The sequence below is a fragment of the Pinus tabuliformis genome, chromosome 6, assembly GCF_031772625.1.
Source record: "Pinus tabuliformis cultivar Carrire ecotype Pingquan chromosome 6, CPIR1, whole genome shotgun sequence".
NCBI lineage: Eukaryota > Viridiplantae > Streptophyta > Pinopsida > Pinales > Pinaceae > Pinus > Pinus tabuliformis.
The window spans coordinates 362,589,399-362,615,677 of record NC_142292.1 but is presented as its reverse complement, the minus strand read 5'-3'; positions in this window follow the sequence as shown (position 1 = coordinate 362,615,677).

Here is a 26,279-nt window from a genome sequence, read left to right as displayed (position 1 = left end):
ACTTTCAGGGCTTTTCCTCCTAGATCCCTCCCTCAGACGAATCACGGTGCTCTCCAAAGCATCTCTCCTTGCAGTTGATGGACTTACAACAGATAAATGACGAGTAACAGCTGCTCCTAACAACACTGAAGCCACCACTGTATAGCTAATGCAATGATCAAGATACCAATAATGTACTCCAAAGCATATTAAGAAAACTCTGTATATTCCAGCCACAAACAAAACAGCAATTCGACTTTTGAGAAGCTCAAAGCCAAATAATCATGCTTCAATACCAACTTCAATACCATCCACATAAGCAAACTTATAGGACCTCCGGACATACTCATCTACATCTAGGCCTGCTCCATGAAAAACCAATCCATAACATGTGTGTCTCTGTCCATTCTCAAGAATCCTTCATCAAATGTCTTTAGATGTTTGATTTGTACATTTGTACCATCTTTGCTATAAACTTCAGGAAAGGACATGCCGAAGCATGTTATAGACAAGGCAGTAGAAGCTGTGAAGCTGGATTCAGTTGCATAAAATGATGCAACAGATAAAAGGTCTTTGATTACCAACATGGCATCCTTCAAATCACTGATGTTATATTTATTTGCAGAGCCAACCTGTGTGTGTAAAAACTCATTAGGAGTAAGAGATCCATATATATATAGCTCAAAACGGCCCTGCATGCATCAATGGATATGTCATCGATATTAATTGTCGATGATTCCTTTTCCTTCGAGTCATGAGCAAACATACTTTCAAAGACAGGTGATCTAGCAGCTAGAATAGCACGGTGAGCACCAATGCTTCTTTTGACCATTCGCCAGCAATTTCCGTGGCATTTTGAAATGCAAAAAAAATATAATAACGTTAATGAATAGCAGCACCAGGTATTAAGTCTTCATCCAGTTCAGGGTTTAGTGCCCACTGCCACATTCCAAGTTTTTTATATATTCGAGCAAGGAGAGAAACTCCAGAACTTGAAGGGCTAACAGAGCTTGATGTTGTAATGAGATACAAATACATAGATCCCGAAGAATGTGCATCTTCAGCAAGCTCAAAAGACAAATCTCGCAACCGATGGAATGCTCCCTTCCGTTTACTATCTTCTCCAAGAGACCACTGATACTTTAAATATGCAAAAATAACTTGAGGCGGAGCTGACAATCTTGTATTTGGAGGAGTAAATTCTGGATCATACTGCAACAGTTTGATCAAGGTGGAATGACCTTGACTAATACGACCACTTTTTCGGCAAAGAGAGGCAAATTTCAACCATGTGTCTATGTCCTTTGTCGGTGGAAGAACTAATGCACGAACAGCTAGTAATGCTTGCCAAATGTCCTCTGTCGGTGGAAGAACTAATGCACGATAATCTATTGAAGCCTCCGTTACAGATGGCTGTGCACTCATGTAAGACTCCTCGGAAAGCATATGATGTGGTGATTGACGGGAATCTATAGCAGGTGAACTTTTAGGATCTTGAGAACTGATTTCCATACTCAACTCCGACTGACTCTTTGCATGATTAGAAACAGGGTGATCCTTTCCACGAGTACATGTATCATTCAGCATAAGGTTTTCATGTTTTCACGGCAGTGGGTCCACAAAAGAAACGGAGGTGGATGGCCAACCGATCTGGATGAAATAATTTAATACACCATTGACATTTTTCTTTTGCAGGCATCAAATGCTTTCTATGTTCTATCTCAACAATAGAATAAGTAGTCAAAACAAAATCGTATTGAGAAAGCTCGGCCACATCTTCACATCTTTTTGCGCCATGATAAACTAAAACTTTAGTGCTTCCTTCAGCAATGAACCGAGCAATCTCGTTCCTCCATTGAATAACAGCTACCATGGGACAAACAACAAGGGTACCTTTAACCTGAGGTAGTACCTTGCAATCACTAAAACTGTCACCTTCTCAGCAACAACTACAACATGTGTCAGTACCACAACACCTAATCGATCTAAAACACAACAAATTCTGCTAAGTATGACTGCTGGGTGAAAATGGCTATGGATTCGAAAAAATCCCCAATTTCGTAGCGCAGCCAGTGCAAAATATGAATTATGCGCTACGAAATCACCTAAAAGATGTTGCGCTGTAAAACTGATAAAGGGATCTAGGTGCTTTACCATCAAACAAATGTAAGACATTTGGCATTGAAATTTTGTCAGTGATAACAAGTTGTAGGGGAGAAGGAATGATTCGTTATTGGTCATTATTAAACTAAGACAAGAAACATAATACAATACATTGATCACCTAAATTACATAATTAATTTTGGTTCTAAGGTGAATGGTGGAGGCCATTTCACATTCACATGAATGGTGTGGGACCATTACGAACTCATGCAAAGAATATTGAAGAGAGATACATGAGGCTAGACACAATATAGAAGGAAAATCATATGGAAGAGAAGTAGGTTATAAGAGAGAAATAAATAGAGTGAGAGGTAAATTCATTCTCTCTTGGTTGATGCTAGCATCCATGAAAGTAGTTTTAGATGTATTTATTCGTATTAGGAGGCTTCAAGGAATGATAAAGACCATTTTGAATTCACGTGATCAGAACTACATAAATATTTATAGATTATGAAATAGATAAGGAAGAGATTCAAATGGTTAGAAGTTGATTCCTTAGAAAATAAGCAAATTCTAAAGAGGGAGAACATAGAGAGATTCAAAAATTAGGTTGGAAATGGATCCAAGAAATATATCAAGCTATGTGGCTGAGAAGCCATCGATAGAATCTAATGAGGAAAGCATAGTGTGGGTTGAACGACAAAGCAAGGAAGCCTTTGAAACTTGAAAAAGGTCAAGAACTAAGTAAATCTTGTTGGAGTTAATGGATAATATCTAGACCCTCTATGCACACATAAAGGGAGAGCTCAGAGATTTTTTAGGGAATATTGAGTAGATAAGGAAGGTATTCTCCTTTTTCTATGTAAGGAAAGCAACGTGTCACCAAAATAGCTGTGTTGTTCCAAGAAAAAGATTAGTGGTGAGACAATGGGATAGGTAATTTTTTGTCGTAAGATAGAATGATTTCCATAAAAATGTTCTAATTTTCCTTAATGTTATCAGAGCCTCAATTGGGGCCCCCTAGTATAAAAAGAATAAGCGTAATAGAGTGTATGGTTGGGTGGAACATTTATCTACCTAAGTTAATGTTGGCCTTCAACTTTCAAATAGATAAATTTTTCCTTTAGTTTGCTTATTCAATTGATTAATACACTGCAATTTGCTGGATTATTTTAGCATTAAAATGTTGAATGTTGAATATTTCTATAGGTTTACTATTTCTTCATAATGGGAAATCAATGTTATATGTGCTAATTTATTTTTTGTAAATGGAATTTTATATGATGGTACAACATTTTTACTAAGTATCATTATCTCTATTTATTTTTGGATGTGAGTGTGCTAGTAAACATCCATAACGTTATAGCTTGTGATTAACATGTTATGTGAATCGATATTTTGGTTATAGGATACCATTAGGGACTAAGTCACCTGACACAGGGATTCGGGATTCGTAGGATTCAAGTTTCAGGTTTAGACACATTGACACCCCCCCAGGACATGGAAATATGTGCTTTTGAAAGCAATGTGACAAAAGTTGCATCTCCATTGCACATTGCCTCCTCCCTTCCCCTTGGTGCTTGTCCCATCCTCTCTTGTGGCATATTTCCACAAGGGATATTTTTCAATGTTGTCTTTAGGTCCTCCTCTTCCCTCAACACTACTTGCAACATAATTTTATGATATTAGGGGAGGAGGGGCATCTCCAATGGAGACATCCTTGCCCTTTCTTTGCCCCTAACTACTGCCTTTGACTGAGCCATGAATACTGTAAAAAAAATGAACAAAACATGCACAAATTTGTAAACAAAAAATCATATACAAACTATTATAATAGAATAAGAAATGCAAAAAAATGGAGTTGAAATGCACTTACCTGGTGCTTGAATCTCCTTGTCGAACGCTCTACTCCCTTAGCTCCTTGCTCCAAACCCTTATCTCCTTGCCCACAGCTCAAACAATGCAAAGACAAATGACAAACAGCGTGAAACAATAAAGGAAATGCATGCTTTTTAACCCGTGGGAGGCTGTTTTTTGGGATACAAATCCTAGAATCATGATTCGTTGAGCATGTACAAGATTCGTACGAATCCTATTCGGACTTGTCAAATTCGGTTTTGGGATACGACTTCCCAGCAAATCGTATCCAATTCACGGGCTTCGGATTCACCAGGGTATATCAACAAATCTAGTTATTTAGATTAGGGAATAATGAACTGTGGATAGAACATATGCTTTCTTTGTTAATGTTCTGCATGAAACTAGAGGTATATATTATGCCTCGTCTACTTAATCATACTCATTTACCTTGTAATTTTTTTATTAAAACAAGAACTCACTTATTATGCAACGAACTAGAGGTACAACAAATATCGACCATCTTCAATAATTTTTTTGATTAAAATTAATGTAGCAAATATTTACCCGGATGCGGGTGAAATCAATGTGTCATAATGTTTCACAGGACAGATGGAGGCGCTTGGTACTGCCAGATGCAGACCCGCGCGATTCTCCAAAAGCTTAATTGGTTGATGAGTGTGACATTCAAGCGGCTCACTCGATTCTTGAGGGATCATTTGCAGAGCAAAGTATTTGGCATGCTCTCTGCATTTACTATTAGTCCCGTCCAAGGTATGGCTTTGGTTATTTTATCCATGGCATTCAGGGATTTCCTTACCACTGTAAGCGCCCTGCCTTCGTGTCTCTGGTTAAAGCCGGAAGTGGGTTTCTGGGGCTGGCTGTTCTATGCAAACAACGGTGAGTTTTCATTGTGTATTCCGTTTCTTGTCCACCTCTGGCTTGGGAAAGTGTGGTGTTTAGATAGCGGTCTGGTCTCTGGAAACTTTGGTAAGCTTTCAACTTCCCCTGCTACTTTTCCTGTGTCGCTCTCCCTGCATTTACAGTCCTGTTATCCGTGTCTTAAGTTGGTTTCTGTGTTGTGTAACCTCTCTCTGGGTTCTGCTTTCGGTTTCCCGGATTGTTTAATCACCCTCCGGTCTCGGCCTCTGCGGACTCTCCTCATCATGGTGCGCCACAGTATGAGGAGTCGTTCCGGGGGAAGTCGGGGAGGGCGTGGAAAACGGCCGGCTCCCAGCTCTATGGATCATGCTCACAATCCAATTCCGTATCATGGGTTCCAAACAACTCATTTCACTTTTCAGAGCAATTTGAATAGACCTGTAATCATTGCCAATATCACCATTCTGTTCTCTGAAGAAGAAGCTCCGCCTCCAATTCGGGTGCGCCTGATGTCTGAGCCTCCTCAGGAAGCTTTCAAAGAAGCCAGCAGTCAAAGCAACAGACAGGTTACTGCAGGGGAAAGTCTAGAGAAAGATCAGGGGGAGAGACTTGAAAGGAGCGAGGCTCCCAGTGCCTCTCGGCCTCCGGAAACCGCTGTCTCGAGGATTCGGGAAGAGATGGATAGTGACACGCATCCCCTGATGAGGCACCTAGGCGATGAAGATGTTGGACATGAGGATGCATGGAAGGATATCGCTTGTCTAGTGGTGGAGGAACCTCAGCGTGAGGACGCTGCATTTTGAGGCCATCTGGGCCCTTCCCTTTTTGGTTTTCCGGATGACTAACATGATCAAGCTCAAGCGGTTTTGGACGCAGCTCGGGTCGGAAATCTTCAGACAGGCGGTCTTAATTTTCTCTATGTTGCTTAGTAATGTAAAAATCTTCTGGAATTTTGAGCAATGTAATGGTCTCGTGCTCTGGTCATATGCTCTAGACAGACGGTTTTCACCTCCTCTTCATGTTTCCTTGGTTAATTCCTGGTGGCTATATCTGCTCTCTTGCTTATGTATCTGGTTTTTCCCTCACAAGGGATAGTTTATGATGTTCTGAGTGCTCTCGGAGGATGATTCCCGAGGCCTCGCCCCCTTGTATTTTTACTTTGTTTTACAGTTAATAGAATTAGCATTTGCCGAGAAAAAAAAATGTAACAAAAATTTAGATATAAATATAATTGTGTATGGGAAAATTCCAAAAGACATAGTTCCTCTATACCCTAGGGTTCTGAGCACGAGGCTATCCATGAAGAATTTTCTTTCTCCAAGTGCTTCTTGAGCATTTTAGATAAAAATCCATATATATAATGCCTCAAATTCTTATTAAGGGTGATCACGGTGATTGTTTTGTTTGCATGTATGTTTTCATACGTGGGATATGAGGATTAACTCTTTAATTAGAAACTTAACTGCAGTACTTGGAAATAACAACAAATTTGTGCACACATGATCAAATCAACAAGTTCGTGCACACATGATCAAATCAGTACACGTACATGTTTGTGTTGGTTTAGATTGGATTTCAATCTTGGAGAGAGATTATATAAGATTTTTCAAGGGAGCAAGAAAATCTTGTAGCTCCAAGGAAAACCTCTTTTACAGTGAACATTTTGACTAAAAAATTTGCACACAACACATCTGGATCAATATATATATATATATATATACACACACACACACACACACACCACCTGTAATTTTTCATTGTTTAAATTATATTTTTGAATGTAAAAAATGAGTTCAATGTCTTCAAAATTTACTTGAGAACTTGGATTGTGTAAACTACATAGCTTAAACTTGCAATTCTAACACATCTTTGCTTGATTTCAAACAAAATTGACCAAAAAATTTGCTTTATATAATAAATATATAGTTTTTTTAATACATACACATTTAAATATTTTTCTTGAAATATTTTATCTATGGAATACATTTTCCACATTAAAATGAGTTTTTTGTTATTAATATATTTTTGAATACATTTCAATATTAATTAACCCTCCATATTAAAATATTTAATTTATTAGTCACATTGAATATTTTATTATTAATTATATATTTTTAAATGTTGCATTTTAATTTGATATTAATAATTAAATAAAATACATATCTCATTGAACTTTTTTACTTTTAATTACTCATCTTACAGCATTGAAATATTTTATTATGATAACATTAAAATAATTAGTCATTTACGCTCTCTCCATTTACATTTGCATGAAGTTGAGGTTGAAATAAATCATTCGACATGTATATTTAAAAACATTATTTGAGTCATGTACTAAAATATTTTTAAAAAGTCTTTAAAGTTGAAATAGTCTTAGAAAGTATAAGAATTATACAAATTGTTGTACTCAAAAGTATAATAATTTTTCATTGTTTAAATTATATTTTTGAATTAATAAAATGGATTCAATGACTTCAAAATTTAAAGTGAAAAAAATGGCTAATACATTTGTGTAGAACAGATTTAATCCTTCTATAAGCTTAATAGGTTTGTAACTAATATATATATATATATATATATATGATTTTTTATTGCCTTCAATTTTTTTTTTAATGTCTTCAAAATGTTAAATCTCTCTCTTCTTCATGACTACCATATATATGAATATCGGAACCAGTAAATAAAAATTTCATTGCATCTATGCATATAAAATCGCTCAAAATATCTCCTCCATCTTCATCTTGCTAATGAAATTTATTTGAAGTAAATAGTTTCAAATTTATTATTCATTTTCTTAAATTCTCATTTTAATATAACCTTTTTCATTTCAATCTTGAAAGTTTAGATGACAACCCTTGTTTTGATAATACATCTATTTTAAATATATCTCGTTTTTTTTAATAAGATGTTTTATTGCATCCATTCAATAGTCCTTGTTTTGATAATACATTTATTTTAAATATATCTAGTTATTTTTTTTAATAAGATGTCTTCAAACATCCATTCAATTGTGTTACAACTGAATTTTTCAAACGGCCAACGCCTTACTATTCCAAGAATAACAACAACTACTTTATCAATTCCTAGTAGAAACGTAATTTACAAAGAATGTACATTGAAGATAAAGGATAAGTAACAAAATAAACGATGGAATTTGGGTTGTATTAATTTTGGAAGTAAGAGAATATTTTTTTGGAATAGAGATTTTAAATTTTTTCATAAATGTTGATTTAAGGATGGGTGGAATCTGAAAAGCAAGAATAAAACATCAATTATTTGAACGGGATTGAAAATTCAAAAAATCTATTATCTAAATAATATTTGAAAATGACAAGTATATATCAGAAAATTAATAATTATATATACCAAAAATCCATTAAAACACAAACTTACCTGTACCACTATACGTTCATTCTTGACTTATTAGTTCAAATTTCACTACTTTGCAAACTTTCACTATTCTCAATCTTACTTACGTGTACCATTGTACATTTCCACTATTCTCAATCTTGAATTCTTAATTCAACTTCTACAACTTTGCGAACGACCCTAGTATATGATTATGACTAAACATATGCAAACTTGGAAGATGAAAAGAGCACTATTCAATCTTTAAATAGAAATGAAAATAAGAGACTTGAATTTTTAAATAAAAATGAATTATTCTTTTGTGACCATTTGTTCCAAAAATTGAGGGTCATTTTCTCGAAATTAATTTCAATACCATGAAATATAGGCAAATGAAAAAGAAAAAAACATTTTTTACACCGAATGGGGAGGGTGAAATAACTATCATAAATACAAATTCTTGAATTTTTTTTACACCTAATGGGTAGGGCGAAATAACTATTATAAATACAAATTCTTGAATTTTTTTTACATTGAATGGGGAGGGCGAAATAACTATCATAAATACATATTCTTGGAAATAAGGGCCAATGTAAGGTTGTAACTCCTAATTTCAAGGGCTAAATTTACTTTTTTTTACCCTCTATTTCTTGAAGAAGAAAGACGAAGTGTTCAAATGGTTCCGCTCTTTCAAAGCCTTGGTCGAGAATCAAACAGGGAAGAAGATCAAAATATTGAGGACTAATAATGGAACCGAATATAAGTCAAATGAATTTAATGACTATTGTAGAAAAGTTGGCATTAAGAGAGAGACCACTACTGCATATACTCCTAAGAAAAATGGAGCTACCGAAAGGAATAATCGAACAATCATAGAAGCTACCTGTGCTATGCTTCATGACCAAGGCCTACCGAAGTTCTTACGGGGAGAAGCCGCCAACACTGATGTATATGATCAAAATAGTCGCCCACATCAAGCATTGGACTTGAAGACACCGAAGAATTTTTTACCAGTAAGAAACCTAATGTTTATCATTTTATAATTTTCGGTTGTCCTGTACATTTTCATGTGCCGAAAGAGAAAAGAAACAAGCTAGATGCATCTGGGAATAAAGGAACTTTTGTGGGCTACACTAAAACTTCGAAGGCATATAAAATGTATGTGCTTGGTCAAAGGGAAGTGGAAATAAGTCATGATGTCACCTTCGATGAGGATTCTGACCTTGGGAAAGTAAAAAAATCTTCCTATCCCTAGGAAGGACAATGATGATGATCCAGGAAAGAAGGATGAATCTCCGACATATGATTCGAAGGAAAATAAATTGTGAAGTTTCTTAAGAGACGTGGGATGGTGGATTGCGAGTTCGTGTCTACTTCGATGGAACTCAACTTCAAAAAACTATGTGGAAGTGTTGTTGGGCTCGCATTGGTGAATCCTTCTGAGTATCGACAACTTGTGGGGGGTCTGATGCTCTTGGTAAATTCTCGTTTGGACATATGCTTCGTTGTGAATACATTGTGTCAATTTATGGTCGAGCCTCGTCACATTCATTGGATTACTGCTAAGAATCTCTTGAGATATATCTAGGGCACAATCCACTATGGTTTGAGATACAATGTTGGGAATTTGAGGCTACATGGATATACTAATGTTGATTGGGCTCACAGTGTGGTGGATCGTAAGAGCATGTATAGGTGTTGCTTCTCTTCAGGGTCTTCTTCAATATCTTGGATGAGCAGGAAGCAGAAATCGGTTTCTTTAAACACCACCAAGGCTGAATACATTGTTGCGAGTATGTCCTGTTGTGAATCTATTTGGTTAAGGAAGCTATTTAGTGATCTATTTGAGCATGTGTTGGATACCACCATGATATTCTGTGAAAACTAAAGTGGGATTCGCCTTTCAGAGAATCCCATGTTCCACAACCGCTCTAAGCATATTGATATCATGTACCACTTTATCCCGGATATGGTACAACAGGGAGCAATAAGGCTCCATCACATCAAGACTGATGAACAGGTCGCAGATATCCTCATAAAGCCTTTAGGGAAGGTCAAATTCCTAACCTTTGAAGAGAGACTTGGAGTCATGGAAATACCATCCTATGAGGGTCCCACATGAGTTGGATATTGAGCTCTGGGAGATCCTGGGGGATTGTGGTAGTTCTTGGAGCTATGAGCGACCATAGGGTGAGTGGTCCACCTTCCCCTAGTGATGCATTATGTACAGGGTGAGTGGTTCACCTTACCCTGTGATACGCCATGATGGTTGACATGTATGTAGGGTGAGTGGTTCACCTTCCCCTATGATTAACATATGCATAAGATGAGTAGCTCACCTTATCCTATGGAAAATGAGCAGGATGAGTGGCTCACCTTCTCTTGTCTATGCCCCAACATACATCCTACCCATGGATTTTGGAACTCATGATAAGTACCTCTCATCTGGCCAATGAGGTTGGGAAAAGTGGTTAGGGACCATAGCACTACCAATGGACGCTTCATGTATTGTTGTACTCCCTATGACTAGGATACATGATGTTCAACAACTTGATCTGGGATCATTTGAGGTTCTACCTCTGGACTGACTTTTGTCAGTGGAGAGTGGTAAGGTCTTGTGACTCACTCTCGATCACTTCTTCTTCATTATTACTTCATGGTTTAGCAGAGCAGAGCAGAGATGAAAAAGATGGTACATGACGATAGGATGGCATGATGATGGCAGATGGATTGGCGGGAGGAATTATCCCTAGTTTAGAGGGAGTGTTAAAATTGGAAATTAGGGCCAAATTCCACCTTGGGACAACTCATTTAATGGATATGATGATTGCAGTAGATTCCTCTTTTCGAAAGGTCCAAGATTGATATAAAGATCGTCTCATTCGGACAAGCAGAAGTGTGATTTTGAATTTATTCCCTCACATGTGCAAATTGTTCAAGTCGACCTCAACTTAATGTAGGATCAAGAAGTCCAATGGATGTGTCTCTTTACCCGCAATGAAGTGTATAAATAGAAGAGACCTCATACCTAATTTGGACATCATTTACTCACACATTCTTCTCTCTCTTCATCAAATTGGTCCGTACACCTTGGGGCAGCTTCTCTCTCTCTCTCTCTCACATGTGGCAAGGAGGAAGATTTTCTAGGCAGAAAATTATAGGCCAAAATTTCAGACTTCAAACCAACATTGACATACGTTGCCCAAGGAAGTTTTGACTGAATTTGACTGTGGTTTTGAGGGCATAATTTCACTTTCTTCAAGACGCATTGGCTGGCACGAAAATCGACAATTTTGGAGTTGTTTGGCCTGCTTTGAACGTAGGCTTGTTTGACCACAAGGCTGACCGTTGTTTGACTGGGTTTGACCAGAGTTTTTGGGACTAATTTTGGTTGACTTTGACCATTGTTGGAGGCTGAGTTTAACTGCCTTTGACCAAGCTTCAAAGGAGGTATTTGACTGTTGTTTTGACTAGTGTTGACTTTATGGTAAGGGGTGAAGTTTGATTGAGTTGTTGATTTGACTTTGTATTGGGCAAGTCTATTTTACTTTTATACTCTCTCTCTGTTGAAAAATTGAATAATAATAAGAATATTTGATCAAAGGGTTTTCCCCACATTGGGGTTTTTTCCTGGCGTCTGCCAAATCTGGTGTCCTCTTTTCTTGGCTTGTCTTTTGCATTTGTTTTTTATGTTCTATCTACATTTACTGTTAATGTGATTATGTGATTGCTACTGGAAATAATTCAAAATTGTTATTGGGTTGTTAAAGGAACATTGAGGTAAATTATGTTAAGCATAGAACATACCATTATTATCTAAAATTAACACATTTCAATCCTTGATTTTAGCCTATGGAATTCTTCTAATGTTTTGAGAGCCTTCCATTGATAAGTGAACTCCCTCCTTGTCTTTTGTGAGTAGCTCTTGAGTTATTGGTCCACGAGCTAGCTAATTTTGAATTTTTCCAAGATAGGATTTCAGGGAGAGGATATTGTCATCTCTAGCACCAAAATGGGTCTTATACCATTCTTCAAACGTGATTTTAGTGAATTTAATTTTCTATTCCCAAATAAAGAATGGTGATCCTTCTATCTAATGGATCCAAGCAACAAATATAATCTTGAAAAATTCTTGGTCATGGATCCTTTGAGAATTGAAATGAGAAGGTACTCGTAGTCCTCTCGAAGATGGATATGAAGAGATATTGGTCTATGGTAAAAGCCATTCCAGGAAAAGATATAAGAAGTAAAGGAAAACCTATGTTCTATATGCCTATATGAGTTGATATATGCCTTGGCCCCTGTCTACAATTATTCCAAGTGAACTTTCCTTTGACTGGTTTAACATCTATAAGGTCTAATAGAGAAATAAAGTCTTCCATTTTTTCTCCAAAAGAGTCTCTAAACATGGAACCCCTATTTCCTCCCAAGAGTGGAGAATGGTGTTGAAGTCTCTAGCAAAACTGATATTTTGGCCATAATTAGACACCTTAAGAAGACAAACAATTTCAACATTGGAATTTTTCTTGTTATGCTATGGGCATGTAAATATCGATTATGCTACAAATTTTCCCTCAAGGATTGTGAAGAAGTTTGGTAGCAAGCCAATGAGAAGATATTTGAGCGTTGACGGACAACTAGCACCTATTTCCACAAAATATAGCAAGCTCAGTGCAAAGCCTCACAAAGTGAGGGGTCAGACCTTATGGCAACAATGAGGAAGGGATGCCACTGTCACCTCGACAACCTTCCTCATGTTGATTTTCTTATTGAAATTAGGTTAACTCAATATTTCTGAAATTTTGATAATTACTTTTGATGTATATCTTCTTTTGACTTATTCCAATATATCATTCAACTCTTATACTTCAAAAATTGAACCTTAAAGAACAGTGGAACAATATAGATCACAAGACACAAGAAAATACAAGATTCACCCTAAGAAAAATGACTAAGGGGAAAACCCCAACAACCTTTTTCAATACAGAAAATATTCTTGTTCAATGAGAGACACACCTAAACCTATGGTCAAACCTGGCCTTCCCCTCTAAGTCAACTCACACAATTTATCCTGCAATTCACTCTGCCTGTTTGACTAGAATTTCGACCCTCGTGTAATAGCCAGTTGCCCCAGAAATTTCGACCCTGCAACAGTTGCACCAGCAACCCACAAATTTTGGTTGCCTACATCAGTTTCCCCAGAAAAATGTGAACCACAAAGAGAGAGACTAATCCACATGTGTGAGTTGCAAGAGAGAGATAAAATATAGATTTTGGCCTCCTCCTTCATCCTACTTTGTCCTTCACTTGCTTGCCCAGAAACTGTCTTGTGTGAGAGAATGTGAATGCCCAAATGGAGGAGGTTGAGCTACCTTTATACAATAGTTTGTCTTGGGTGAATGGACATGTCTCTTGGCCAGGGATGACTTTACTTGGAGGGAATCCGACTTGTCACTTTTGGAGCCAAAAAAAATCATTTCAAAAATTCAAATTTTCATATTTGTAAAGTCACAATGGGACTTTCACTCAAAATATTTTTTTCTTTGACTCAAGAATTTATAGATTGCTTTAAAATTATAAATACAATTACATCAAGTGACCAAGTGTACGTTAAGAAGACCAATCATAGTTGCAAATTCAACACCTCTTGCTCTTTAGTGGGATTTAAACCACAAGAGAGGCTTCCCTAAATCACTTATAACGATATACTAATACTAGGGCTCAAGGTGATAAGTTTGTGAAGGTCTAAAGATGGATAAAGAGCTTGGTAAGGCCAAATATGACCTAGGTTTTCAATGCTAAGGTTCAAGCACTCTAAAGTTAGACCACTATATGGGCTGCTATAACCTAGGGTATGAATGATCTTCAATAATATTGCATTCAATGTCATATAGTAGCCTTAGAAAAGGCCTCAAAATTATCTTCAATAAGAAGGGAACAAGGCCTTCAAATAGAGATTAGTGTTTAACTAGGGTAAATTGTTTTATGGTTGTTCAACATGCATAAAAGCAAATAAAATGGGCAATGTACCCTTTTAGGTTATGTTAGGCTATCATATATGCTTAATTTTCCTTGTATATGATTTATAGAGACTAACCCTAAATAATGAGCCACCCACATGCAATAAAACAACAATTTTATGCATAAACCAGACCTAAACTCTAGCGGTTGCCTTAGTTGTCTAGGAGAGAGAAAAGGAGAAGGATTTTTATTAATTTTTAAGGTGATCAACACACTCTTGAACCAATACCTTATACTACAAGGGTTAATGGAGTCTTTGTCGTACAAATTTCCAAGGAAGGATATCAAAACGAATAAGGTGGGATGCCTTAGGTCATCCACTTCTAAAACATTATCTATTGCTCTTGTGAAGGTAGAAATTAAGTATAAGGTCTACACATGTAGAGTTTCCTTATATGCCTTGAAGAGGACAATTTCGCATGCAATTATGATGCAAAACTTCAGCAATGATAGAACAATAATCATGGAACAAGCGAAACCCTACTTTAAACATTAAACCATGAAAAATATCAATAACAGACAATAAACTTACAACAATCCTTCACAAAAGCAATTCTTAAATCCTAGAACAAAAGCGTCATAAAAGCCTAGAAGAGTGGGATAAGGTGCTCCTAAAGCATGACATCATCCTCCAAACAAGATTAATAAGGAATTGAAAGGTGTGATAAGGGATATTGAGTGCTCCATACTACAAGATGCATCTCAAGGATCATGTGGCACCCTCCAAAGCCACTCCATGCCAACATGTCATGTTCGTGGTGCCCCACATCACCCTCAAAGGAGCAAGAGGGGTGATGTGGTACTCTATAACTCAAAAATTAGGGCTCCAATGATATGTATAAACCCTCCCTTGTCATCTCAAGGCTGACCATCATCATCTAGGCTCTAGAGCAAGTGACCCCCGTCAAATAGTGTTAAGGTCAGCCTCAGGGCATCTTACGTCCATTAAGCACAACATCAATATCTCGAACACTAAGCTTCAAGGGGTCAGTGTTTCAGCATTTGGGAGTCACTTGGGGTATCAAGCATCATGTGGGGTCATCAAATAGCTCAACTCTCTACACTATATTGGCAATGTTGCATCATTAAGGTCAATATCTCTCTCAGCAATAGATGACAAGGCCTTTTCTACTCTACTAAGAAGGTGGGTAAATCACCTCAAGAAGTGATTTGTTGTTGTGATGAGAATGACTTGACAACACCCTCTCAAGATCAAGTGAAAATAATCAATCATTATCTAAATAAAATGATAGATCCATCATAGTGGACTATACTTAATATAGGGGCACAATAATACTTCACACGAAGATCACCTTAAAATATCTAACTAGACCAAGTCCTGTATAAGGGTTCCCACTATATGTTAGGGATGGCTAGATGGATAACCCTATTATGTGTTTCTAGCACCCAAGGTGAAGTGACAAGTCCTAAGTTAGCCCATCAATCCACAAGTTCATGTGAAGATGGTAGAAACAAAGTGGGCATGACTTCAGGGCAAGGTGCCATAGCCAAGTGACCAACGAATGGTCGTCCAACATATTGAGTGTATATATGTAACTATGGAGCAATCATGGGGACATGAGTTACCCCTTTCTTTGGCTCGATTTTCCACCCCTTTGTTATGCATTTTACTTCTTTATGTTATGCAACCAGCTCCCAAAAAGATAGAAAATAAATATAAACGTTTTAGAATTTAGCCTCTTTGAGGGGGAAACCTCCTTTACATTACACAAATGAACAATTATTGGATGATACAAATGACAAGACCTCATTTCTATATATAGGAGTCTAAGGGGTCATAACATAATCAAAACTGACATAACAATAATAATATAAGGGCACAACAATAACAATAGTGGGCTTCTATGGGGCATGATAATAACAATATGGAGACTACATGGGCACAACAATATAATAAGGGGGTTTCACCAATAACAATAGGGGTTACACTAGTAGTATATGGACCTAACATGCCCCTCTCCTTCAAAAAGTGTTGTCCTCAACGCTTGAGTAGTTATGGATTCTTTTGTATAAAGTTATCATCCATCCATGTGGAATCTTTAGCATTTAAGTTCTTCCACTTTATGAGATACTTTGAAATTGATCGATTTCGTAGTTGTTCATTTCTGGGTTCTGTGACTACTTCGGGTTCCAATATGATTTTTCCTTCCTTGTCAAGTTCTGGAAATATTGTTTGAACTGGGATCTTCTACAACTTTTGAATGAGTTCTCACCCTGCTTCGTCATTCTTCCATTCATCCCTTGCTTCGTTTATCGAATTCAGTTGGATAATTATACCAACCTCTACCATTTCTGCAACCATACGTTCAATTTCACTCCTTTGGGCATATGGATATATGTAAGGCCTGATTTTTGGAGGAACACTTCCTGGAATCAAATGAATAGCATGATCATGATCACGAATAGGTGGGAGGCCTTTGGGAGTCTCAAATACCTTGGAATGATTGTCCAAGACTTTTTGGAGATCTGGAGAAATAGATGATTTCAATGTGGGAACCTCTAGCAAACATAATTGTCCAATTACGCCTCTTTTTTCTTTCTTTATAAGCTTTGTCATTTCGTTAGAGCTGATTATATTTCATGGTTTCCTTGTGATATCCCTTAATTCAACTTCCTTTCCTTTCGAAGAAAAATTCATGAAATGTTCTTGAAAATTAAAAGCTATTGTACCTAAGGATTGTATCCATTAGACTCCTAGTACAACATCAGCACCACCCATTGGAATGGAAAGCATTGGGCTATTCAATACATATTCTCCCATGGATATCTTGATATTATGACACTTTCCAGAGCAATTTATGGTTCCTCCACTTGCAACCATCACTTGACACTCTGGTGCTGGATATAGGAAGCAATTCAATTCCTTGACTATCTTACAATGAATAAAATTATGGGTACTGCCCGAATCAATCAACACTATTACCTTTTTCTTCTTGATATGTCCTTCTATCTTGATAGTTTGAGGAGTGGTAATTCCGGCCAATGCATTACAAGATATGGTCGGATTCATTTCTTCTTTCTCTAGGGTTTTTTCCTGGTGTATATCCTCTTCTTTTGACGTTTCTTGTTCCTTTTCTTCCTCCTCTTCACAATCTATGTAACTTAATTGCTTCTCAACACACTTATGACCTTTAATGTATTTTCTATCACAACTATAACAAAGCCCTTTTTCTATTTTTTCTTCCAATTGTTGTGGTGTCAACCTTGTAAGTTGTGGAAGATTAGGGGAAACAACACTTCCATGTTTATAGTTGTGAGAGGTAGGCTTCCTTGTTGCCATAATTTTGCTTTCCATTTTTCTTTCCAACCTGAATGCCTTCTCTAATGAATCAGGTTCCCAAAGACGAACCTCATGTTGAATGTTATCCTTTCAAGTACCTATGAAAACATCAATCCTATGCTCCTCTGGAATATCTTTTACCCTTATATTTAATTTTTGGAAGTCCTCAATGTGCTCCATCATTGAAACCTTTTGTTTGAGGTTTATCAGTTGGCTAAAAAAAGTGTTGCTTTTTGTATCCTCATAATGTGCTATCATTTCTTCCGTAAAAGTTGCCCAAGTGACAATTTGTTTACGGGAGCAAACCCATTGATACCATACAAACTGATTTGGTTCCAAATATAAAGTTGTAATGCATACCTTTTGTGTGTTTTGCACATTATGGAGATCAAAAATTTTCTCCATCTGTAGTATCCATGTCGCGGGGTCCTTGCCATCAAACTTCCTCATATCAATCTTTGGGACATGATGGGTCTTCAATCCAATGTTAGAGTCTATGAAATCATGATTAACATTTCTTTTGTTCTCATCATGAATTTCCTTTACTACCCTTTTACCATTAATAAGCATTTCTTATAGCAACTTAGTCAAATATATCTTCAAATCTTCCATGTTGCCTTTTAGTTTTTGTTCTATACCATCAATCTTAGAGTTCATGCCATTCATCTTAGCTTCCATGACATCCATTCTAGCTTCCATGCCATCCATCTTAACTTGCACGCCATTCATATTGGCTTCCACGTCATTCATCTTAGTTTCCACACCTTTCTTTAAACCATCAATCTTAGCTTCTGTTACCTTTTGTGAGAGTGAAATTTGTTGCACTTGGTCTCGTAATTTTGATATATCACGTTGCATTTCTTCCTCTTCATCATGAGTCATGCTAGAGATTTCAGGTTTCTTACTAGGTGTTTCCATTTTCTTTCTTTGGGGCATAAATTAATGATAATTATGCTTCACTATGCCCTTTGAACTTCAAACTAATTTTTTCAACCCAAACTTATGCAAAATTTTAAAAAGACTACACACCTTTTTTCGCTTTGTAGAATATTGATATTAAATCTGGTGTATCTCTGTAATTGCAGATCTCCAAGGTCTGAAATTTGTACTTGCGGTATCCCTATGAGTCCTCTTTCCAATGCCACCAGTCTGATCAAAATTGGATTCTCCAAGAAAGAGTTATGCCCAATCTCCTAAGATGACCTGATTATATAATGTTTCAGTAAAGCGAACTTGTACGACATGCCACCTGCCACTGTTTCGACCTTCAGATCTAAAAAATATACATAGAAAACTACATTCTTTCCTCTTTCTATAATTTCTGACGAAATTTCAATCTGATGCTTAGAGACAAAGTTATGACGATTCTCCCAAGGTCACATGTTTAGAATGTAATTCGGGAGTCTGCAAAAACCCTAACTTCCTCAATTATATCTCCCAAAATATAGTGAGACAAGATCTGAAATTTGGACCCGAGCTTCACCAAGATTTCAGCTCAAATGGGTTTTAATTTCAGAGTCTGAACCTTCATAGAAAAAAAGTTATAGCTAAAATTCCATGATGACCTATTTGAGATGAAATTCTGGAGCTTGCAAAACCCTAACTTCCTCACATCACATCTTCAAAAATATAGCGAGAGAAGATCTAAAATTCGGACCCGAGGTTCAGACCAATTTCTTCTCAAATGAATTTTTTTTTTAGCTTATGAAAATTCGTAGCAAAAAAGTTATAGTGAAAATGCCATGAAAACCTGTTTAGAGCAGCGAAACCCTAGAATCCAAAGCTCTAATACCTAATGTTATGAAACCAACTCCCAAAAAGATAGAAAAGAAATATAAACGCCTTAGAATTCAGCCTCTTCGAGGGGGCAACCTCCTTTACATTACACAAATGAACAATTCTTGGATGATACAAATGATAAGACATCCTTTCTATATATAGGAGTCAAAGGGGTCATAATATAATTAGAGCCAGCATAACAATAGTAATATAAGGGCACAACAATAATAATAGTGGGCTTCTATGGGGCACAATAATAACAATATGGAGACTACATGGGCACAACAATATAATAAGGTGGTTTCACTAATAAATAGGGGTTACACTAGTAGTATAGGGACCTAACACTTTATGACGTTTTTTTATTTAGGTGCATAGGTCAGGAGCTCAAGCTTGGTTTTAAGATTTAGCATTTATTACCCCTTAATGATGATATAGTTTATTTCTCATCATGGTTGGGACAACACAAGGGTTCCTTTTTATGGATGGAGTTGGAATGAACAATGTTCGTTCTTCAAGTTAAATAATCCAGAAGACTTGGAATATGTAGATCTCCGTTGAGGATACAAGAATATATATTAAATGTATGAATAAGAATGATGTTACAATTGAAATTGAGGGCCTGCTTATATACCCTATGCATGTGTCCCTTTATGAACAGTCATGTCTCCTTAGACATGCCTCTTTGTTTAACTAATTATTATTTAATCACATATTATTATGATTATTATTTATTATCTATATTTATTAATTTTACATAGATTATATTCATAACATTGTCTTCCACCTCAAAATGTTGTCTTCAAGGCTTGTTGACGAAAATGCTTGATCTATTTTTTTGTTTCGAATGTCTTCTCGTCTCGTAACTTTCATCTTCATTGATACAAGTTGATATGATCCTTGGAGTGATATATAAAATTGTCGCACAGAGAAAGGATCTAACCATCCTAAATTAATCTTCTGCGGAATCTTTTGATTACTATAAACTTGTGATGAATTATTATCACTTGACTGGATTGAGCTTGCTTCAATATTCTTCAGAACATCACATTGTTGTTTCTGTTCTGAATGTTACAAATACGTAGCTTGATTGAGTTGTCTACTCTTGTGATTCAGACGTCGATAGGGAATTCTTTTGGTTTGAATTTCCCTTATTTTTTTTTCTCTGTAAAAACTAATTCTATTAAGAGGAAATATTGTACAATAAGAAGTTACATCCAAGAGAGGCAAGAACACAGGCTGCCGGTAAGGATATGCTATCCACCTCAGCCCCTAAACGAAGAAGAGAAGAGAGTTGAACTGAGCAAGGGAGAAACAAGAAGAACAGAAGAGCGAGAACAAAACAGAGGATTCTACCCAACATGTGTAGAATCAACTATTCGGCATTTTTTCCCTTTCTTTTTCCCAACTTTGACCCAATCAGGGGGAGACTGATGAACCGGCATGATTTGCAAACTGAGCTGAGCTGTCGGGGAAGGCTCCTTGTCTGAATCCGAGGTGGAGGATTCATGAATTCTTTTCTGTGAGATTGATGGGACGGATAAATCCTTAGGATCAGTCGAAGGCGGATCCTGAGCTGGCTTCGCTTCCATTCCTTCCACTTCCTCTTCCTCTTCATCCGAGCTGAAATCAAAGTCATCCATGGGGGGAGGATCATGAGGCTTCCAGCTTTTGGATTTCTGCTTAGGCTTTACTTTCTTCTTTTGGGCCGCCATCGTGGGACAAGAACTCTGAAGGTGCCCTGTGAGATGGCAGTTTCGGCAGCGAAAGGTTGTGTTCTCGTAATCCAAGTTCTGAGTCCAATGGAAGTCTCCGATTTTGAGATTGATCTGGTTAGGGAGGCCTTTGATTATATCTATTTCTGCACAGATTCTGGCAAAGGTGTATAGGCCCTTTTCCCCTCTAGAGACGTCTGTGTCTAGAAAGCGTCCTAGAGAATTGTCGATCCCTTGGAATACAACAAAATGCCATAGGTGTGCCGGAAGATTTGGAAGTCTGACCCAGATAGGGAGCTTGGTGATGATTGCTGTAGCGGGATCGAAATCTGGGAACCAGGGGGTGAGGAATAAACCTGCTGAGCCCCAGAACCATGGGCCTGCAGTTAAAGCTTTTTGGTAATCCACATCAAGAGCAAACACTACGATGAAGAAGCCCTTTGAGCATAACAGCACCTGGCAATCGTTGGTCCAGTTAGAGTGAAGCCATTGGTAGAGGTCTGCTGTGCGTGGCCATAGCCCATTGAACCTACAAATGATGGCGTGATCTGCAAGATTTTGGGTTAGCTCATCCAGCGTTGGGTGCATGATTTCGATGGAGGGGGTTTCCTCCAGTTTGTCCACCAGAAAGGGCTTGGGAGCCTGAGCTGGTGGAGCTGTTTTCTTAGGCATCTGAGCATGGACAACTTCTTTGTAAGAAAATGACTTAGCTGAGGATGACTGTCCTGCAACTCCCCCTCTCAGACGTAGGGTAAAAATAATGGATGCATTTCTCTTAATACTGTAAAAAGACAGGGGGAGATGATCCTCGAGTTGTTTACCTTCGTGGAGAAGTCGTTGAGCTGCAAAGGGTATACCCAGCTTGAGATCCAGAGCATGTTTGAGGTCCAGCACAAGATCCGACGAGCTCACCCACTGTAGCAGAGTTTTGCCAGAGATGAGCCTGATCAGGATTTGGAATGCTGCTTGATCCGTTTTCTGCTTTCCTCTGCAGATCTGGGATGAGAGGAATCTGGTGCATGCACTGCTTGCTGAGAGCCCAATCTGTGTCTGATTCTTTTTTCCCTTCGCCGCGCCATCTTTTTCAGGGCCTAGCTGAGCGCAGACGGTGGCTGAACATTGCAACCCGCGAAGGTTTCTCAAAGCCTCTTCAGAAAAACCATTCTGCGTGTGGCTTGAGATCAGGGTCCTCCGTGAGACCAAATCTCTGTATTGCCTTTCGTCAAACACTTGCCGCGCATCCTCCCTGCTTCGGCATTTTGCATATTTTTTGAGACTAAGGTTTCCCGGAGAATTTTTTTCCTCCAATCCGCACATCCTAGCATACCGCAGGGACGTGGATTGTTCCAGAGGAAAACATACATGTTCTATGACCCATCTCCCCGCCCATAAGCGGTTTGGGAGAGAGCGTAGGGTATCCACAGACTTTAAAAGCGATATCTCAAGCAGCTGTTGTTCCCCCTGTAACCAGAAGGCGTATCCATTCGTGCCGTCAGAAATGGTCTTGTGGGGTTCTTGGGAAGCACCTTCACTCGTTAAGCAAACCTGAAATAAATCGTGGATACCAAAATCTGCTCTTCCGCTGGAAATGACTTCTGTTGCCTCTGAGCTGAGCGGATCCAGAGTAGTGAACAGAGCCACATCGAAACCGGAGCCAGGGAATCCAAGCACGAAAGGGATGAGACTTGCCCGAGCTGCGCCGTCCAGGGAAACATTGGAACGCAGGGAGAACCTAGCCGAGCACGCCATTCTTCCTCCAACCCGTAAGCAAGTTGATTACCTATTATACTATGTTTGAATTTCCCTTATTAGGTGTGTGGAAATTTTTTTATTTTCCTTTGGTATCGCGGTTGTTGAGTTAGGTACAAAATCTTTGTTTGGAATTTTCACCATTTGAATTGCAACATGTGAGTGTATTTTTCCTTCAACTGACTTGTCCTCTTCTCGAGTTGTGGTATTGACTGGTTCGGTATTCGTTCCTTTATCTTCAACTGGAGTTGTTATGACTAACGAATTTGATACTTCCTCTTGAATATTATGTTCTAACTTGTCTTTTAACAACTTCTTATCCTTTTTAAGCTTCTTAATTTGCGTCAGTAGTTTTTCACTATGGTCTTTAAGCTGAGAAATTTCTTCATTTTTTCAGCAGTGATCTTGTCAACTTCTCTTTGCATATTTTGTAGTACTTTTTTACGTTCTTGAAAATTACTTTTGAGATATCTAGAATGTCTTCTAGTATAAATAAATTCGGTTTCACTGCAACATCTTGTATAGCGTTATTTTTTTCTTTATGTAAGAAAATGTCAAAAACTTCTTCTTTGTATTCAGGATGAAGGAACCTAGGGTTTCCATCCACGGTGAACCTAAAATAATGTCACCTTGATCGCTCCATAGGTTTTGAACTAAGAATTGTGGTATGAATGTATAATCTCCAATGTTTAATTTTAAATTGTTTCTTCATACTTTTTTATTGTTATAACTGTCTAATTTTTCAATTATATTTGACTCAGGAATCACTAATTGGTTTGTGATTTTAGATTTTATGTAATTTTTATCTTCGATCGATGAGATAGCGATAATGACATATTTTCCTTCAATAGACCATTTAATTCTAAATAGCATTGAAGCATGGTTATATGAGGTTTCTGGGAATCTTTCGGCCTTCATTTCCAAAATATATGTCATTTGGTTGAGACAAACTTTCTTCAAATTCACCCTTTTTAACTTATAATCTTCCTTGGTTATTTTAATGAATTTTTTAATAACTTCACACTTTGGTTTTTTTCGTTGAAATATATATATATTCACCACATTTTTTAATAATGTTCCTATATTTTCAATTAACTTTTTATAATCCTTTTATTAATTTATACTTTGTATAAATATAAATGTAATTAAATAATATTTTCTCTTTATAAATACTCTTTTCTTGTAATCTTTCATCTATATATAAAACTCTTCCTTTTTATTTCCCTATTAATTTCAACTTCTTGATATTTTAATAACTAGCCGTCTGTTTTTCCATTGAAGAGATGTGATCATACGGATTGGTACAACACAACAACTAAATTTTTAAATTTGTTTTAGATGGCATGGAAATTTAGACAACAATTTTCTTACACAATACCAACACTAATTGATGTATGGAATTTTTGTACGAAATGGAGCAAAATGTTAAGCTCACGGTTGAAAATGTGTCTGGCAGTGGAAACACGACCACTGACTACACAAAAAGCGAATTTGATTGACTATAACAACAAATTTAATTCACTGCACGAATTTGATTGATTTCGATTAGTTGTATGGTGGTATTGAATGTAGTGAATGTGGTGACAGACTATATGAAGGAATAGACATTGGATGGTTGGGTCAATGTCTGGAAGAAAGGTTATGGCAGAAGGGTTGCAGGGCTCCGACTGTGGCAGAAACGAATGCAGTGTCTATGCAATGGGTGTGAGTGGCGTAGCTGGTGGTGGGCAGTGGTGGAGTCTGTCAACCACACCGCAACTGTGTACGAATAGATTCGGATGATGATTGCTCTTGTGACAAAGGAATTGCAATGGCGACGATTGTTGTGGTGACGAGGGTCTGTGGCAAGATAGAATCTGAAGTGGTGGTAGAGCTAGCAATGGTAGTTGAGGTAGGGTGAGTCGATCAGTGTGCGCTACTATGGCGGCTTACAGGGTGTGGTCATTGGCATTGCAACAATGAGTGGCTCGGTGGCAGCTATTGAGAGGGGCCAACCATATTTTATTTTTTATGTATATTTTTTTACTTTCTATATTTTATTTTTTATATAAATTTTTTTATAATCTCTCTTTTCTTTATTTATAATTCTTTTAATTAAAAAAAATCATAATATTTTTCTTTTTATACTTTTTTTTTTCTACTTTCTTTTTTTTCCCAATATATATTGACTTTTTTTCTTCTTTCTTTTTTAATAATATTTTTTGTAAATGGCCAAAGGCCTAAATGGCGATATGGAGAAACTCCAAATTTTGGTAGCGAAACGCTTCAACGTCAACGATGTTGATGAATTTTGACAGTCAAAGACCTTGATCAGAGAACGTGGATCTTTGCAGCAGTTAAGCAGCTAGAGGATCGAACCGCTCTGATACCAAATGGAACAAACAAAGTTCATTCTTCAAGTTAAATACTCCAGAATACTTGGAATATGTAGATCTCCATTGAGGATACAAAAATATATATTAAATGTATGAATAAGAATGTTGTTACGATTGAAATTAAGTACCTACTTATATACCCTATGCAGGTGTCCCTTTATGAACGGTCATGTCTCCTTAGACATGCCTCTTTGTTTAACTAATTATTATTTAATTACATATTATTATGATTATTATTTATTATCTATATTTATTACTTTTACATCAATTATATTCATAACAAGAGCATCATGTGCTCTAAGAATCGGGTCATGGCTAATGAGGGGGGTAAAGCTCATGCTAGGCTTTTTCCCACACGCTAATTTTTGTCTCAACAATATTTTGAATTTAATCTTTTTATTTCATTGTGGCTTTCTTTTGCTTTTAACCTTCTTTTAGTTGCATCAACCTCGAAGGCAATGTTTTATGGCCAAAACTCAAGGATACAGATGAGAATGAGGTAGTCCTCATGACCAATAATGTCCTTCCTATAACGCTTTGGCCTTAGAGGAGGTCCCATTGGACTAGAGTCAAATAATAACCTCCTCGGTGAAGTGAGGGAACTAGAATATAGTCAAGATTGGTCAATCATCCCGATCACCCCTTGATGCATATTAGTATGCCCAAAAACATTAAATGAAAACACGTTATTACAAAATGGTTAAGCTACCTACCAATGGATGACCCACCTTCCTTCAAGAAAAAACTATCGGATGGGAGAAAGAAATCTAAATGGAGAAATATGTGGAGGATCTATGGCATCATGTCTTGTACTGATCAATAGGGTTGTTGGTTGGTTGGATGTCCAAGGAGGAGAAAATTTTCTTCATTGGGTTACCCACATTTAAATGGGTAACATGACCAAATGGTGCATATTCCTCTAGAGGATCCTTTAGAGCTAACTACTTTGACTCCACTTCCTTTCCATATGGAGTTTCTTCTTTGGAGAACATCATGTTCCTCTAGTTTTGTCTCTTACAGTGAGATTATTTGGGATTTTTATTCCATGATCAAGCTTTGAACAAATATAATTTAGTTTCATGTTGTAAACCCCTCCAACTTTAGGAGACAACTTTCATTACTTATAATTTTGTGGATTCCTCCGTGAGGAGGAGTTGAACAGCTATGATT